An 18,642-nucleotide genomic window follows, 5' to 3' on the forward strand; every position below is an offset into this window, starting at 1 on the left:
TATTAGTGGTGTGGAATAGTTTCCCTTGTTTTCTTTGGAGCCAGCCTGATAGAAAACCCAGTAAGGTAAGGAGGTACTGCTACCTGTATCGAGTATTTTAAACCTCAGGTGAGCGATTTCTCTATGAATTTTCGATGTTTCTCACCAAAAGCGGATGTTTTAGCCAAAAATGTTTTTTCCAAAATAGCTCAGGATTGGGGGGTGTCGGGTTAATGACCTTGTCCCAGGTCTTTTTTAGTCTACCCCTCACAACCCCACCCCTGATGTTAATGCTTCCCACTTTCTGTACCCAGTCATCATCCCCCATCCTCTCCACATGCCCAAACCACCCCAATCTACCTCTCCTCATCACAACGCCAATACTCAAATTAATTAGAGAAGATGCATAGAGTGGTTACAAATATTTATACTAAGTTTAAGGGATTTGCAGTATGAAGGGAGATTGGAAATGTTGAAAAACTCTCTACATTACAGGAACGAAGAGAAAGAAGAAATATGATGATGTATAATTGTATGCATGGTATAGAGATCATTGATGGAGAAGATTGTTTTTAAGGGCTGAGAGGAGAATAAGAGGTAAAGATACCAGCTTCCTTGGGTGATGTAAGAAAATACAGTTTTCCAAACAGAAATATAACCAAATGGAATAATTTGGATGAAAATGTGGTTTGTGCAAAGAATATCCATGCTCTCAAAGCAGAGTTAGAGAAGCTCAGTTGTGTTGCAGCTTATGTGAGAGTTATTTTCTCAACACCTTGCATAAAGCCAAAAATCATGTACAGTAATCACTCTAATATCCGGACGCCCAATATCCGAACATCCCCACTATCCGAACATAAGAATGTTTCATACTGTACTTTTTTCCATACTATACTTACCTCATTTCACTCTTTAATGTCCTTTATTGGTGTGAATAGGGTGTTAGGAGCTATGCATGTGCAGTAGGAAGGTGTTTTTCTGAGTTAGGCTAGGTTAGGGTCCATAAGTACCAGTCCAGGAGCCAGTCACCAGAATGTTTATTATTGTATGAACCTACTTCTAAACCCTCATTTTATGTTTCTTTTGCATTTATTTCAGTCATTTATGTGCCTTATTGGTGTGATTTGGGTCTTAAATAGGTGCTATGCATGTCCAGAGGGAGTTGTATAAGTGTTTCTCTGAGTTAGGGTCCATAAGCTGGGGCCCAATATCCGGACAGAACCAATATCCGGACCTACCTATGGCTCTATTACATCGGATATTGGAGTGATTACTGTATAGCCAAAACACCCCACTTAACGTTGCCTAAATTGTTCCTAAACTTTAAATAAATATGGTATATATACAGGGATACCTCGCACTATGATACCAAAACCCAGGATTAGTTATAGGGTTAGAAATACCACCCTACCCCTCCTACTGTAGGCCAACCCCTGGTTTTGCGATGGGTCCTGCGAGTTGTCTGGGGGTGATCAGTTAAAAGTTTGAATCATGGACACTCCGCGGCCAGCTGAGCCTGCCTGCCCGCCAGAATGCACAGAAATATTCGCATAGCCCCTGCACCCATCACTCACCCCGCGCACACCCATATCGTTCTTCTCATACCGCCTCACACTGCCCGTCACTGAGTGAGGATCTCTCGTATGCTCACCTACCCCGCATCATGTTACATCACCAATATTGCGCAAGCCACTATCATAGTTCATTATAACTGTCTCAGCAGTGCCAGTGAGTAGGGCAGTGATACTAACTGTGTGGTGTGTGATTTTGTAAATTTTTTGCTAAAAAAGTGTGATAATGCCTGGTCAGAACACTGCATGTGGTGGTGCTAGTAGTGGTAGTAGTGACCCTAGTCAGGATAAGTGGCCTGCTAACATTGGTGTAGCTAATGTTCCCACGAAGCGCCAGTGTAAGAGCATTTCGGTGGAAGTGAAGTTAGATGATCTGAAGCTGCATGAAAAAGGCGAGGGCATGTTTGCCATCGCCTTGGCTCTTTACGTGCCGCAGTCGAGTGTCTTGACTATTATAGAGAAGGTTGCTGCCATCAGGACTGCTGCTGGGGAGGTTGCAACTCTCAGTGTTCCCTGTATCACCCACCACAGGGAGCCAGTGATGGAGATGATGATGTAGATGCTCCACACATGAGTGGAGGACCAGAACAGGCAGAAGTCTTTGATGAGTCAGGTGCTCATCTGTACCAAGGTACTTTTCCTTTGGGATAATTTAAGGTGAGGAGAAATTTGGATGCAAATGAAACCTTTAAAGCCAGTCATGGCTGGTTTGACCACTTCAAGAGGTGGGCAAGCTTGCACCACATGAGTATGTTTGGTGAGGCGGCGAGTGCAGATGCGGTGGTGGCAGCAGCATTCCCTGATGAGCTGAAACAAATTATCGCAGAAGCTAGCCACAGTGCAAAACAAGTCTTGAGCTTAGACGAGACATGACTTTTTTTGTAAGAGAATTTCCTCCAAGACATATCTTGCAATAGAGAAGAAGTCTGCATCGGGGTCCAAGGCTTCAAAGGACCGGCTTATAGTTCTGCTGGGGGACAACACCGAGGGTGACCTTAAGTTTAGCAGTTTCTAGTCTACCACTCAGAGAATCCTAGGGCTCTGATTGACTTCATCAAGGAGAGCCTGAGGGTAATCTGGAAGTTTAACAAGAAGGCCTGGCTGACATCCGACATCTGCTCTTCCTACTTCCACTCTTACCTCTCTCATGTCCTGAAGAAGTATGCCTCCAAGGAAAACCTAGCCAGTCGATTCCTCTTGGTGGTAGACAACACACCTAGCCACCCTCCTGCAGTGAGAGACTGGGCCAGCAACATTGAAGTGGTATTCCTGCCCCCCCACACCACATCATTGGACCAGGGGGTGATCGCCACCCTCTGTTTCTACTACCTCCAGCGAATCATGCAGCAGCAGGTGAGGGCATGTGACAGCGATGACCAGACAACAGTGCAGTCATTCTGACAGGAGTACAATATCAGGCACATCATCAAGAACAGCATGGGTGCCTGGAGGGAGGTTAGCCAGGCCACCTTGAACAGAGTGAGGCGCAAGCTGTGGCCGGAGTGTGTTCACTCATTCACTGTCTTACCCGAGGGAATGCAAGCACCACCGGTAGAACAGGTGCGGCAGGACATTGTACAGCTGTCGCATGAGATGGGATTCAGTGAGGTGGACAAGGAGGATGTGGAGGAGGTCCTGGACAGCCACAGGGAGGAGCTGAGTAACGAGGAGCTCCTCAACATGGAGATCCAGCGAGTCCACCAGGAGGCACAGGAGGAGGAAGTCGTCCCAGAGGTGTGAGCCCTGATCATAAAGGTTCTAAAGGAGATGGTGGCCCACATTGACTAGGGATCAGAAAGAAACACTTCTTGCTCGACCAACTATACATTAGATCAGTAATGTCCTGTGCCTTTGTGGCAAAGGCTCCCATCCTATCTAATACTCATTGTAACACCATACAGAACAACACCCTATACATTACCACTGGTTTCACCAAAACTACTGTACTCCTATTGCTCATGTACACTGAAAGAAAAATCCCCCAAGTAAGAGACCATCTTGATATGAGAAGCACACAGTTTTATGCAGCAGACTATGTCAGTACACAACACTCCTGTCATTACAAGACTGAGAGACGCAACACACCTAGGCACATCAAACAATCATTGCAAACACTATCAAACCTTTTATAACAGTATTCCACCTCCAGACATTCCTGTGCAAGTAGTGAAGAAACACCTACCTTCCTGCTCACTGTACATACAAGGCAATACAACACCTTGATTAGAACATTATATTGCAAGCACCCTTTCTGACATCCACCCATTGGAGGTGTTCCTAAATAGATATTATTCAGTTCGTCTTGCTAGGCTTTGAGCAGAACATCACTCAGCCTTCGTCATGTACTGGCTTAGATTTGGGTTGGGTGGAATCACGGATGACACGAGCCCAGCTTGTGGAATAGGCCCACACAATGCAACAGATAATTTAGCACTGCACTGCACATGCCACACTAAGATGTAGATGCAGCATCAGTCGTGTAGGGAACCTGTGGAACAACCCTATAGGGGCAGCCGTTTACTTGTGGTTAATGGATCTGCTCAATCAGATGAGCTGGGGTTGAGCAACAGAAACAACTTTATCACAAACAAGAGCCTCCAAAACCCACACTGCCATCACCTCCAACACCCAACACATCTCCTCTTACAAACAACAAGCAGACATACTCCTGAGCCTGCATATAAACATAAATCACCCTACCCAAACATGCTTTGCGTGGCAGGTGGGGAATGTGGTGGTAAGGCAGCAGGAGAGTGTAGGGGTGAGCCAGGCAGCAGTGAAGACAGACAAGAAAGAGGCAAGTGAGACAGGGTGTAGGATTTATTCCCCTCTTTGATGGCCTGGACTCCTCGGTGCTGGTGTTGTTGCATGGGGAAAGGAGGAGATGTTGGTCTGCTGTGCTGCCTTCTTAGTCAACACTAGTTCCCATATGGTCCCATTGCTCTATGCTGTATGTTGTCATGTCACTCATCACCAGGCTTGGGTCCTTGTCCTGGATGTAGGCAATGGTGTTGTCAGTCTAGGTAAGGAACTCCATTAATGTCGATGTCTAGGACACGAATGGGCTCCTCCTCACCCTCATCACCCTCCTGTACCTACATCACCTGTTGTTTAGCTCAGTGAGCTGTGTGGACAGCTGCTCGGTATGGCTCTCCAGAACCTCTTGTACATCAACTTCATTGACCTCATCAAACCCTGCCTCATGGGAGAGGTCGAGGATTTCAAAATAGATGCCCTCCACTGCCAGGAATCCCATGATATGAGTGAACACACTCTTGCCAGACATTCATCCAAATGACATTGAGTGTGCTTGGCTGTACCTTGTCCCATGATGTTGATGGTGTTCTTGGTGTTATATTTCTTCCAAAACTTTCACACTGTCAGTCTCCTGAGAGATGCTTGCCCCCATCATTTTCTCCATGGTGCAGCAGTTAAGGTAGTGGACCATAAAGATAGTGATGACACCTTGGTCCATGGACTGGAGCAGTGATGATGTGTTGGTGGGCAGGTGCACTACCTTTATGTTGTCCACCCAATTCTCCATGCCATCAGGGTGGCTCAGGGTGTTGTCCATGAGAAGGAGAAAGTGGTTGCCCAGATTGCTGCAGCTGGCATAGTCATGTAGGCGGGGGTACAGATAACCTGCCATGTAGGATTGTCAGAATGTGGAGGTCAGCCAAGTCTTGGGGGTACTTTTCCAAATAACTGCCAGGTCCTCTTTAACATACCCTGCCAGCAACCAGGGTTTCTCTCAGTGATAGACAAGCAGGGGTTTCAGCTTAAGATTCCCTCTGCATTCACACCAAGCAGGAAGATGGAGGAATAGAAGAAGGGAAAGACGAGAGGAAGGAGTAGTTGCAAGGAGAGTGGAAAGGTTACAAGAGGATGAGAAAAAGGCAGAGTATAAGAGAGAAGTGGAGGAACGATTGGGCAAATATGAATTGGAGCAGATGGGAGACATGGAAGGTGTGTGTAGGATTTTTACAGAAGAAATATGCGCAGCATGTGATGTGGTGTGTGGAAGGAAGAGAAGACGGAGGAGGGTGCAAGGAACAGCGTGGTGGACTGAAGAGGTGAGACAGGCTGTGGCACAAAAGAAGAAAGCATACAATGAATGGATGAGAAAAAGGGGCGTGGAAGAAGTTGAGAGGCAGAAGAGAGAGTTATATGTAGAAAGAAAGAGAGAGGTGAAAAGATTAGTAAGAGAGAGTAAGAAGAGAGTGGATGAGGAATTTGGAAGGAATTTGAGTGTAAAGTGGAGGGACTGTAAGAAAATGTTCTGGAAAGAGGTGAAAAGAGTAAGACAGGGTGGAAGTGAAGTTAGCAGGGGAGTGAAAGATCAAAATGGTAGATTACTAGTGGAGAAGGGAGAAAAAGTGAGCAGATGGAGAGAACACTTTAAGGAATTGTTGAACATAGAGGATGGAAATAATGCGAGTATAAGGGGCTGGGGAATGGCTGAGAGAAGGAGGGAGGTGAGAAGACAGGAAGAAATCGTAGGATAGAAGTTTTGGAAGCAATGAAGAAAGTTAAATCAGGGAAAGCCCCGGGAATTGATGGAGTGTGTTATGAAATGCTGAAGCATGGGGGAGAGATAGTAGTAGAATGGATGTGGAAGATGTGCAGATTGGCCTGGGAGGAAGGTAGAATCCCGGAGGATTGGAAGTCAGCGAAAATTATTCCCTTGTACAAAGGAAAAGGGGAAAAAGAAGTGTGTGGTAATCTTAGGGGCATTTGTCTTCTTAGTATAGTAGGAAAAGTGTATGGTAGGATACTTATTGACAAAGTTAGAGAAAGAACAGAGAAATTAGTTGGAGAAGAACAGGGAGGCTTTAGGAAGGGAAGAGGTTGTTTAGATCAGATATTCATTCTTAGATCTTTAGTGGAAAAGTTTCTAGAGAAGGGAAAGTTGTATGCGGCTTTCATGGATTTGGAGAATGCATATGACAGGGTGGATAGACAAGAATTGTGGAAAGTGTTAAGAATATATGGAGTAGATGGGAAGTTGTTGAGTGCTGTGAAGAGTAAGTACGATGATGTGAAGGCTGCAGTGCGTGTGGATGGTGAACTAAGTGAATTTTTCTCTTTGAAAGTTGGGTTGAAACAGGGATGTGTCATGTCTCCATGGTTGTTCAATCTTTACATGGATGGGGTAATAAAAGAGGTACAAGGTAGGGTAGTGGATGTTGGAGTGACCCTGGTGAGAGGGGATAGTGTTTGGAAACTCCCTGTACTGTTGTTTGCAGATGATTCTGTGTTGTTGAGTGAAGACGAAGGGGAGCTGCAAGGCTTGGTGGATGAGTTTGGGAGAGTGTGTAAGAAACGGAATCTAAAGGTGAATGTAGGGAAGCGTAAAGTGATGGTCTTTGAGAGAGGTGAAGTCAGTGAATGTACAGCGAGGTTGGATGGTAAGGAATTGGAAAATGTGAGTACGTTTAAGTACTTGGGTAGTGTGATGAGCTAGGATGGAGGTTTGGAGGGTGAAGTGCGTGAAAGGGTACAGCAGGGAAGAAAGGTTGCTGGTTCTTTGAAAGCAGTGATAAGAAACAGGGAAGTGAGCATGGAAGTGAAAAAGTTACTACATGACAGAATTGTGATACCAACTCTAACGTACGGAAGTGAAGCTTGGACGTTGTTGGAAGGACACAAGTCAAGAGTGAGAGCAGTGGAAATGAGTTATTTAAGAGGAGCCTGTGGAGTCACATGGAGAGACAGGCTGACGAATGAGGATATAAAGGAGCGTTGTGGTGTGGATGTGGATGTGATAGGAAGCGTTATGAGGAACACACTGAGGTGGTTTGGCCATGTGGAGAGGATGGAGGGTGAAAGACAGACGAAGAGAGTGTATGTGAGTGAGGTGGAGGGGGGAAGAGGGAGGGGGAGGCCGAGGATGAGATGGAGGGATGGGGTGGAGAGGTATATGAGAGAGGGGGGTGTGAGTTGGGAGCAGGGCAGTGAGATGGCGTGGGACAGGGCGACTTGGAGGCGATTTGTTTGTGGCCACCCCAAACCGGATTGAGGCGTCTGGCAATAGATAGATAGATAGATAGATAGGAAGGTTACCTTAAAGCCTGATGGACATTAGTCTTCCTTGCTGATGTAGATCCTCCAGTAGATATGTTTTCAAAATAGGCCTGTTTCATCAGAAGTCAGGACCTGTTTTGGAAAGTATCCCCCTTCCTCTGTGATTGCCTTCAGCTTGACAGGGAAGACCTCAGCCACCATGTTGTCAGCACAAGATGCCTCCTCACGCATGATCACATGTCTGAGGTCAGCATGGACCTTAAACTGCTCAAAATACCCTGTGCTTGCCTTTAACTGCTCCTTCACCTCTACTCTTTTTCTTTAGATAATTCCATGGATCTTGCACCTTGTTGCAGATGTAGCTGTGATGCAGAGGCTGCTTTGCTCTGTTGAGTTCATTAGCCCAAAGCACTGGGTGCTCCATCTCCTCCATAATGGGATCCCAAGTTTTAGTAATCCACTCAGCAGTCAGGATAGGCACATTCTGCAACACAGCTAGGACAGTCTTGGATTTTTTTTCACAGTAGAAACTGACACTAACATGGAGACCAGCATACTCTTCCAAACACTTTCTTCTGTCCCATGCATTACTCTTCATGCATTGTACATATATCACACATTGTATCCCACTACGTCACAGGGGTTTATGCCAGCAAGGGCACGTGGCCAGAAAACTTAGCCCCCAGTACCTAGTGGCACTATTGAGAGGAGACATGATGCAGGCTCTGCCAGCACAGTTTTGGGGGTGGGGATGGGATGGGGCTTGGATCTGTGCAAGAGGACACATGGCATTCTGGTTTCCACACTGCCGCTTCCACCCAGGAGGGAGGGGCCCGAACAGGGGAGTAACTCCCAAGGAGGCTTCCCTGTCATTGGGTGTATAATGGCAGGGCAGTTACAGTGCCAAGGTGCAATTGGAGGATGTCCCTGTAGCTCTCCTGGTGGGATGCCTCGAGGCCACTGCCTCGACTGTAGCACCAGTAGAGCAGGGCAGTATTCCTGAGGTGGATGGAAAGCTGATGACAGGGAGTGCTGGAGCTCCCGTTTCATCAGCCCTCAGGACTAGTTCCTGACCATCCCCCTTTGCTGAAGTTTTTCAGTGTCTCAGTTACACAGAGAGTAGGCCAGCATGCTCTCCTGTACAAATTTCTCCAACTATCTACACCAAACTACATGCACAGTACACACTACACTTCCTATTCAAAATTTAACTAAAATGACGTCTCTTCACCAAGCCTTGGAGTCCCTAGGGGGACGACCATAAATGCCCTCACCATCCGCCCCTCTCCCGGTGATGACTCGAGGTGCCTGGAACCACTGTCTGACTCTCTTCTTCTTCATTTCTGCAACATTCGTGGCCTTTCCTCTAACTTTCGCTCTGTTGAGCACCACCTCTCCTCCTCTAAACCTCACCTTCTTTTTCTAACGGAGACTCAGCTGTCTGAGGCAACTGGCAGCAAACCCTTTTCTGTATCCTCCTACTTTCTCTATACTCATTTCAAAGCCAAAGGTGGCTGTTGTGTATATATAAGCAACGACTTATCTTGCTCTCGTGTTCCTGAACTCGATTCTTCCGAATTCTCTACACTCTGGCCTCGGCTTTCCTGTCATTCTCTGACTAAATATATCTGTGCTGATTACTTATCCCCTAATTCTACTGACCATCAAAAATTCTTCGACTATCTTACTTCAATGATGGAACACATTCTATCCTTTTCTCCTTTCTCTGAAATCTCCATTCTAGGAGATTTCAGTGTTCACCACCACCTTTGGCTCTCCTCTCCTTTCACAGATCCACCTGGTGAACAAGCCTACATCTTTTCTATCCTTAATGACCTAGAGCAGCTTGTACAGCACCCTACCCGTATCCCTGACCGCCTTGGAGAGAGCTCCAACATACTTGACCTCTTCCTCACAACTAATCCTTCTGCTTACTCTGTTAATCTTTTCTCTCCGTTGGGCTCCTCCGATCACAACCTTATTACCTTAACCTGTCCTATCACTCCGGTGATAGGACAAGTATGGTGCCAATTGACTGGGCAAGTGCTTGTGTGGTCCCGTTGTATAAAGGCAAGGGTGATAAGTATGAATGTACTAGCTTTAGGGGTATAAGTCTGTTGAGTGTTGTAGGTAAGGTGTATGGTAGAGTGTTAATTATGAGAGTTAAAGAGGGTACAGAGGGAGTGATTGGTGATGAGCAGTGTGGCTTTAGGAGAGGGAGGGGATGCGTTGATCAGGTGTTTGCTGTGAGACAAGTGTGTGAAAAGTATTTAGCGAAAGGCAAGGATATGTTTTGGGCATTTATGGATTTAAAGAAAGTGTATGATAGAATTGATAGGGAGGCTTTGTGGACTGTTTTAAGATTGTATGGACTTGATGGTAGGTTACTAAAAGGGGTGAAAAGTTTTTATGTAAATAGTAGAGCGTGTGTAAGAGTGGGAAATGCTTTGAGTGATTGGTTTCCCGTGAGAGTGGGGCTGCGACAGGGATGTGTGATGTCGCCTTGGTTGTTTAATATTTACATGGATGGTGTTGTAAGGGAGGTGAATGCAAGAGTTTTAGGTGGAGGTCTGAGTCTGGTGAATGTTGATGGTGGAGAGTGGAATCTGAAGCAGCTGCTGTTTGCAGATGATACTGCACTGGTGACTGATTCAGAGGAGAGATTGAGACAGTTGGTAGAGGAGTTTGGAAGGGTGTGTGAAAGGAGAAAATTGAAAGTAAATGAGAATATGAGTAAAGTGTTGAAGTGTACGAGGTTGATAGATGGTAGGGGGATGAGTATAGTTTTGAATGGTGAGTTGCTTGAGGAGGTTGATTGTTTTAAATATCTAGGGTCACATGTTGCTGTGGATGGAAGAATAGATGCAGAAGTGAAGTTTAGAATGAATGAAGTAGGAAAGGTGCTGGGAGGAATGAAAAAAGTGTTTAGATGTCGTTCACTTAGACTGGATGTAAAGAGAAGGCTGTATGAGGGTGTTGTGGTACCGACTGCTTTATATGGGGCTGAAACATGGAATATGGGTGTAGCAGAGAGGAAAAGTTTGAATGTAATGGAGATGAGGTGTCTGAGGAGTATGTGTGGAGTGACGCTTTTGGATTGGGTGCGAAATGATGAAGTGCGAAGGAGAACTGGAGTTGTTCGGGAGATGACTGGTAGAGTTGAGCAGAGGGTGTTGCGATGGTTTGGGCATATGGAGAGAATGGATAATGAGCGATTGGTGAAAAAGATAACTAGATCTGATGTGAGAGGTGTAAGGTTGAAAGGAAGACCACGAATGGGATGGATGGACAGTGTGAAGAGAGCGTTGGATGCGAGAGGGATGTCTGTTGAGCAAGGAAGAGTGGCTGTTGTGCGTGCCAGAAATAAATGGAGAGAAATTGTGAATGAATAAGTGATGACGCAGCCCTGAGGGGATATTCTCCCGCATTTGGTCCGATCAGCTAGTCAGGTCAGGTGCGGGTAAGGGGATGGGTCTGTTATGATGTGGCAGGGGTAAACCAGTTATGCTGTCGGGCCCTGCTGCGGATGTCACTGATTGCATTGTGCAGTTGACCCTTGTGCGGTGTGGTGTGGTGAGGATCTGTCCGTTCTCCCCTTTGGGGCTAAGATGCGAATGAATGTGTTTAAATGGATGAGTAAATGGGGAGTGTGTCGTCCTGTCTCGGCTACCTCCCTTTCCTTGGGGGAAGCAACCTAGGTATATAGAATAGATAGAATCACTCCGGTACAACCTGTGGACCCTCCAGGGAAATGTCGTCTATGGCATTTTGGAGCCGCGGACTGGGAGGCCCTCAGGCAGTACTTCTTTGATTTTCCCTGGAATGATTATTGCTTCCATGGCCGGGAGCCATCTGAGTGTGCCTTGCGCATTACGGAGGTTATTCTCTCGGGCATGGAAGCATACATTCCTTTCTCATATCCTTTGACTAGTGCAAGAAAGCCCTGGTTCAATCACACTTGTTCTAATGCTGTCTGCAACAAGGAGAGGGCCTACAAAAGGTACCCAAGCCAACCCACTCCTGAATCACATCATCTTTACGTTTCTGCCCGGAATCGTGCTAAGTCTGTTCTTCGCTCTACTTAAAATAATTTCATCCATACTAAATGCTTCCAACTCTCCAACTTGAATTCTTCCCGCTCCTTCTGGCACCTTGCCAAAAATCTTTCTAACAACTTTACCTCATCATCCTTCCCTCCTCTTTTCTACTCTGATGGTTCTGTAGCTATTTCTTCTACTGATAAAGCAGATCTCTTCGCACAGACTTTCTCCTCCAATTCCACCTTAGACGATTCCGGTGCTGTTCCTCCATCACTTCCCCCCCTCTGAGTTCCTCTTGGCTGACATTAAAATTTCTTCAGTTGATGTATTTTCTGCCATCACTGGCCTCAGTACTAACAAGGCATATGGGCCTGATGGGGTCCCTCCTGTTGTTCTCAAGAACTGTGCTTCTGTGCTTACACCCTGCCTAGGCAAACTCTTTCGCCTTTGTCTGTCAACTTCTACCTTTCCATCTTGCTGGAAGTTTGCTCTCATTCAGCCAGTCCCAAAGAAGGGTGACCACTCCCAACCCTCCAACTATCGTCCAATTGCTTTAATGTCCTGTATTTCAAAAGTTTTCAAGTCAATTCTCAATAGAAAAATTTTAAGGCATCTTTCCTATCACAACCTTCTTTCCGATCGTCAGTATGGGTTCCGTCAGGGACGCCCCACTGGCGATCTTCTCACCTACCTTTCAGACTCCTGATCATCCTCCTTTCAGGACTTTGGCAAAAGCTTTGCCATTGCACTTGATATCTCAAAGGCTTTCGATTGAGTCTGGCATAAATCTTTAATTTCCAAACTGCCCTCCTACGGTTTCTATCCTTCTATCTGTGCCTTCATCGCTAGCTTCCTTTCTGGTCGTTCTATAGCCGCTGTTGTAGACGGCCATCGTTCTTCTCCTAGATCTATCAACAGTGGTGTTCCTCAGGGCTCTGTCCTATCACCAACTCTCTTCCTTTTATTCATCAGTGATCTTCTAAGCTGTACATCTAACCCTATCCACTCATACGCTGATGACTCCACCCTTCACCTTTCCATTCGGTTCCCGCAACACCCATCTCAACAGTTACTTCAACAAACAAGGAATGAGGCTATGGCACACCTAATGTCTGACTTGGCTGGTATCTCTGACTGGGGTAAAAATAATATGGTTGTTTTTAATGCATCTAAGACTCAGTTCTTACACCTATCAACCCGACAAAATCTTCCACAGGTATACCCACTAATGTTTAATAATATTCAGCTTAATCGTGCATCATCCTTGAACATGCTTGGGGTTTCATTTACTTGGGACTTATCTTGGAAAGATCATATTGCATCTCTTGTAAAATCTGCTTCCAAGAGATTGGGTGTGCTAAGCCGACTCCGCTCTTTCTTTACCCCTGCACAATTGTTGACTCTATACAGGGGTTTTATCCGCCCCTGTGTGGAGTACAACTCTCATGTGTGGGGAGGCTCCCCACATACAGCTCTTCTCAATAGGGTGGAGTCAAAGGCTTTTCGTCTCATTAACTCTCCTCCTCTTACTGACTCCCTTCAACCTCTGTCTCTTCGCCGCACTGTTGCATCTTTATCTCTTTTCTACCGCTACTTTAATGGTCACTACTCCTCTGAACTGTCTGCTGGCATTCCTCCACCTCTACGACGGGCGCGTACACCCGTCTGGCAGCAAACTCTCATCCCTTTTCTGTCCAACTCTCTAATGCAAGAGTTATCCGTTACTCCCAGTCTTTCATTTACGCAACAGGCCAGCTCTGGAACTGTCTCCCTCTGTCTGTATTTCCTGCTGCCTATGATCTCCAGTCTTTCAAACGCAGTGTGTCCAGGCATCTCAAAATGATCGGATCTTGAATTTGACTCTCTATTGTATTTTGTTTTTCTCTTGGAGGGAACTGTTACTGCGGGCTCATGGCCTTTGGTTCCTTCTTCCTCGCATTAAAAAAAAAAAAAAAAAAAAAAAAAAAAACGCCACTGGGGTGAGCTATTGGTCCCAGTTCCCATGCCTGGACTATGGTCTGTTCTCCCTGTTATTTTATTCCACTCATTTTGATGAAAAAAGAGAAAAATCAAAGCAAGTCTGCAGAAAAAAAGGAGAAAAATCAAAACAAGCCTGCAGAAACTGTGAATCACTGAAAGGGATCTGAGTGGCATCATGGAATGTGGGTAGTTTGAAGGGTAGAGTGGGGGAAGCAGCTGAGGCATTGAGTAGGAGGTGGGTGGATGTTGAATGTGTGCATGAAGTTAGGTACAGGGGTGGATCAGCCAGAATGATTGCCGAGAGGGATTGTCGATACAAGATATTTGGGCAGGGTAGGACACATGGATATGGTGGTGTGGGTGTGTTGGTTAAGGTGAAAGGGGTGGAATATTTCATGAATGTAATGAGAGTGAGTGAAAGGATAATGGTAGTGAAAATTTGGTTCGGTGGGGTAACATTTTCATTTATATGGACGAATGTCCCTGTGGCTGGCCTGGACGAGGTAGAGAAGGATTGATTCTGGGATAATTTGATACGCGCAGTAAGTAGTATGGGGGATGATGATATTGTGGTTTTAGGAGGGGACTTAAATTGTCTTGTATGTGAAGCAGCTCAAGGTTATGAAGGAGTCCATAGGTGATGCACATAATGAGAAAGGGGAAAGGATACCTTGAGTTTGGGTAGGCAGTGAGCATGATTGTGTGCAACACACATTTTAGGAAAAGAGAAAGTAGGTTGATTACATAACTGAGTCTTGGGGAAACAGCAGCCAGATAGACGATATCCTGGTCAGGAGGGCTGATAGGAGGTTAGTGAGGAATGTTAAAGTTATTGGCCTTTGATTGGTGCAGCTACTGTGAGCAGGGTAATAGGCAGGATGCAGATGAGGAAGGTAGCAGGTGTGTCTTGGTTGACTGCCTGAAATGCTGAAAGCCTTAGGAGATATAGGAGTGGAGTTAGTTACTGACCTGTAAAATACGATTATGTGTTGTCCCAGATGATTGGCTGAAGAGTGTGATTATATATGTGTAGAAGGGGAAGGGTGATGCCCTGGAAAGAGGGAATTGTAGAGGCATAAATCTTTTGGACCAGATAATGAAGGTAATGGAGAGAGTTCTAGAAGATATGGTTAGAGAAAGAATGAACATTGATGAGATGCAGTTTGGACTTATGCCATGCAAAGGGACCACTGATGCCATATTCATTGTTCGACAGCTTTAGAAAAAATATATAGGAAAGAAATGGGATCTGTATTTTTTGTTGATTTGGAGAAGACCCTTGACAGAGTCCTTAGGGAGGTGGTGAAGTGGGCAGTAAGAATGCTTGGGACCAAGGAGTTGCTGGTTAGGGTGGTTATGGCTATTGTTACATAGCCTATGATTTCATCATCCTTTGTGTAATTTTAACGCACAGTTACTGCATGTTTGATCACGAGCGTGTTCTGCCTCAGTCCCCCCCTTCTACCGTTATAGTAGAGTAAGTCGACATCTCTGTTATACTTTGCGGGATTGTCATCTCTTTGTCCCCATGGCTTCATTTGCGCGTCCTCATTACAAGTTGTATCAGGCTCTGCTGGCCCCTATATAATGAGCTCAGTCTCTGCATCATTGCCACTTAGATCTGCTCCTCATTTTGTTCACATCTCTGTCCTCCCCTGTACAGATATTATTATTATTGTGAGTGCTCAAGTAATCTCCAAACATCTAGCAGCTGTGTGTAATTTAAGTATAACTGTTGTTGCATTTTTTCTTGTACTGTATAGCATAAGTTTAATTTGTAGGCCTAGTGAAGTTTTTGTAATTAATGTTGGGTTTTATGTCAGTCATTTTTGATAATAGTTTGTATCTGTAATTATTTATCTGGCATTCACTGAGTATTATCTGGTATCTCATTTTATCAGGGCTGACTTAGATAAATTTATTCTTGCTAATTTCGTGTTAATAGAGGCTATTGCAGTTAACCATATATTTAACCTGTTTATTTGCCATTACATTATCCTTATGAGTTCTGAATGTTTTGTTGTTAATTTAAGCATTAAACTTTAACTTGTAATTTTACCTAACTCTTTTGTTTTGAACCTGGAACTTTACGGGACAGTAGTGACTCTTCGTATTCTCACTTAAAGTGTACGTTATCTTTCTCTGTTCCGTAACACTATGTATGTGGATGCTCGCATCCAGGTAGAGAGAAAATGGAGATTTGAATGATGAGTTTCCATTGAATGTTAGTGTACATCAGGGGTAAGTCTTAAACGTACTTGAAGCCCTCTCACTTGACTTGAGAAATGATTTACTGTGGGAGATGTTGTATGCCATTGATTTAGTGTTGATTACAGAGAATGCAGGGGAAGCAGATGAAAGATGTAGGAGGTGGAGAAATGATCTGGGACACAAGGGCTTGAGAGTAAATGCAGATAAAACAATGGTGATGGCATGTAGGGCTGGTGGCAATACTGTCAAAAAGGGGGGAGAGTGGCCATGTGCAGTTTGCTACAAGGGTGGAAGTAATTCAGTCTTGTGCAGTGTTTGTGATGGGTGCATAAGAGATGTAGTGTTACTAGGGGTGAACTGCGAGATAATACTCATTTCGTGTGTGCAGTGTGTCAGGGAGAGCATGTGGAGATTGGCAGGCATGAAAGAATTGATCTTGCTGGTGAATGTTTTGAATGTGTGGAAGTTTTGTTATTTGAGAGACATGTTATGTGCTGGAGGTGGGGCTGGAGCTAGCTTTGTGGCTAGAGTGAGGAGTGGTAGGAAGAAGCTCAGGGAGCTGTTGCCTCTTTTGACATTAAGAGTGCTTTCCCTCAATGCTAAAGGGTCTTTGTATGCGGCATGTCTTAGGAGTGTAATGCTGTAGGGTTGTGAGACCTGGGCAGTAAAGGACAAGGATACTGACACTTTCAGATGTACAGAAATGACACTGATTAGGTGGCTGTGTAGTGTGTCCTTGAGTGCAAGGCCTGGTGGGGGGCTAGGTTAATGATGAAAGAGTTAGGAGGTAGGATGGGTCTCGAGTGTATTGGATTTTGTGATGAGGAGAGGTAGATTGAGGTGGTTTGGGCATGTGGAGAGGATGGGGGATGATAATTGGGTGCAGAAGTGTTAACGATGGGGGTAGGGCTGCGAGAGGTAGACCGAAAAAGATCTGGGACGAGGTCATTGAGTGTGACCTCAGATAAGGGACTGAATAAGGAGGCTGCCAGAGATTGAGTGGCATGGAGAGCCACCATTAGGTGACCAAAGGTGATGCATGCAAAAATGGTGGAGCCTTAAAAAAGGAAATGAAATGAAACCGTGGGCTGGGGAAGCTCAAGGGCCTAAGTGATCTCCTTGGTCCCTGCCCATTCTTTTGGCACTTAATAATGGCCAATTTCACATGAAGGGAAAGGCTATGCATTACTATTTTAGGCTTGTCTTTAGTGCTCTCAGTAACACCCTACTTTCCAAGAGGGGTAGCACTCTCACCAGACATGATTTCCAAGTCAGAGTTTTCACACAAAAATTTTTCACTCTACTTAAAACTGCACTGCACTATTTGTTGTGCACAAGCAGTGTTGTTTGCAGTGTTATTTGGTGATAGCAACAGCATTTCAGTGGTCTTGCATCCACGAGATAGGTATGTAACACAGGTAATGCAAGGGAGACCATCACAGCTGAGGGGCACGTGAGCAAGTGGACGAGTAAGATGGGGTTTTCAAAAGAGTGGTTTGAAGCAGGCCTCGTGTGCAGAGACCATAGATTGGAGTTTTGTGAATGTAAACACTCAGCGGCCATCTTTGCTCAAATGTTTGTCTGTTGGCTTGTGCGGCTGGCGCTGCGTACGCATGGGATTGTTGTACACACCCACCATAGTTATTGTAAAAGCAAATTCTGCGATCACCAGCTTGAAACTGGATATTATTATTATTATTTTCATTCTATTGTTTGATTGCATACTCGTCCATTACGTACCAGGAAGTTACTACTTAAAAAAGTTCCCATCACACCCTTCTTTATATAGGCCTGTGACACTACTTATCATGTCATCCAAGATAATTGAATGCCTAGTTCTTAACAAAGTTACAGCTCATGTTTCCCTTGCTCTTTCCTAACATGGGTTTAGAGCATTACAGTCCGTAAACAACATACTAATGTACCTTTTACTTTCACCTACACTTCTATACCAGTACATGCATTACATGCCCAGACCCAAATCAGCCACGAACATTATTTTATATGTAGATGACAATACCGTAACATCCATGCATCACATTGCAGACATAGCCTGTACACTACAGTAAGATATTCTTAGCACACTTCAGGTTTGGGTCAAATAGAACTGGCTGATGAGTTTTCCAGTGAAATTCACCACCACAGTCATCGCCAGCAGCAGAAAGGTGCAAAGGCACACCCTTAGCATCACATTTGACAATGTACTGTATACCTGTTCTACACACCCCCACCACAAAGATCTTTGGAGTGACATGACACTGGATCAGTCTTCAGTGACGTGAGAGTTCAGGAAGCAGTGCAGCCCTGGACTCAACACATGCAGGGCACTTACCAGTACAAACTTTGAACAGTAAATAACACTCCCAACTCTGCAAACAGTATATCAAATCATCGATATCCTATGTCTCCCTGGCATGGGCCACCATCCAATCTGACACCCGCTGCAACGCCTTGCAGACCATGCAGAAGAGCACTGTGCATCATCATTGGCTGCACCAAAACCAGTCCTACAATGCACTTGTACTCTGAATTCAAAGCCATTTCATTTACAGAATATCTTGGCATGAGGCACACAGTTTTACTTGGCAACCAGTGGCAGCATACAACATACCTGTCATTATATGACAGACCATGCGACACAATAGGCTTATAAAAAAAAAAGTCCACATAAACCACATCAACCCCTCATCAGTAACATCCTGTCTTCAGTCATTCTAACACTAGTACACAAAAACACCTACATACTTATTTCATGGGTAGGACTTTATAACACCTGTATCAGAACATTATACTAAAACCCCCTTCCCCTGACATTCAACCATAACAGGTATCTTTAA

The 18,642-nt window shown here is 45.0% G+C and overlaps 1 protein-coding gene across 1 annotated transcript in view; it reads left to right on the forward strand.

Moving 5' to 3' along the window:
* LOC145406699 (leukocyte elastase inhibitor-like) overlaps positions 1–18,642 on the forward strand; it is a 622,781-nt gene that overhangs the window by 599,955 nt on the left and 4,184 nt on the right. The window lies entirely within an intron of this gene.

The sequence above is a fragment of the Coenobita brevimanus genome, chromosome 71 (assembly GCF_032717465.1).
Source record: "Coenobita brevimanus isolate Jiangsu-jjx chromosome 71, ASM3271746v2, whole genome shotgun sequence".
Taxonomy (NCBI): domain Eukaryota; kingdom Metazoa; phylum Arthropoda; class Malacostraca; order Decapoda; family Coenobitidae; genus Coenobita; species Coenobita brevimanus.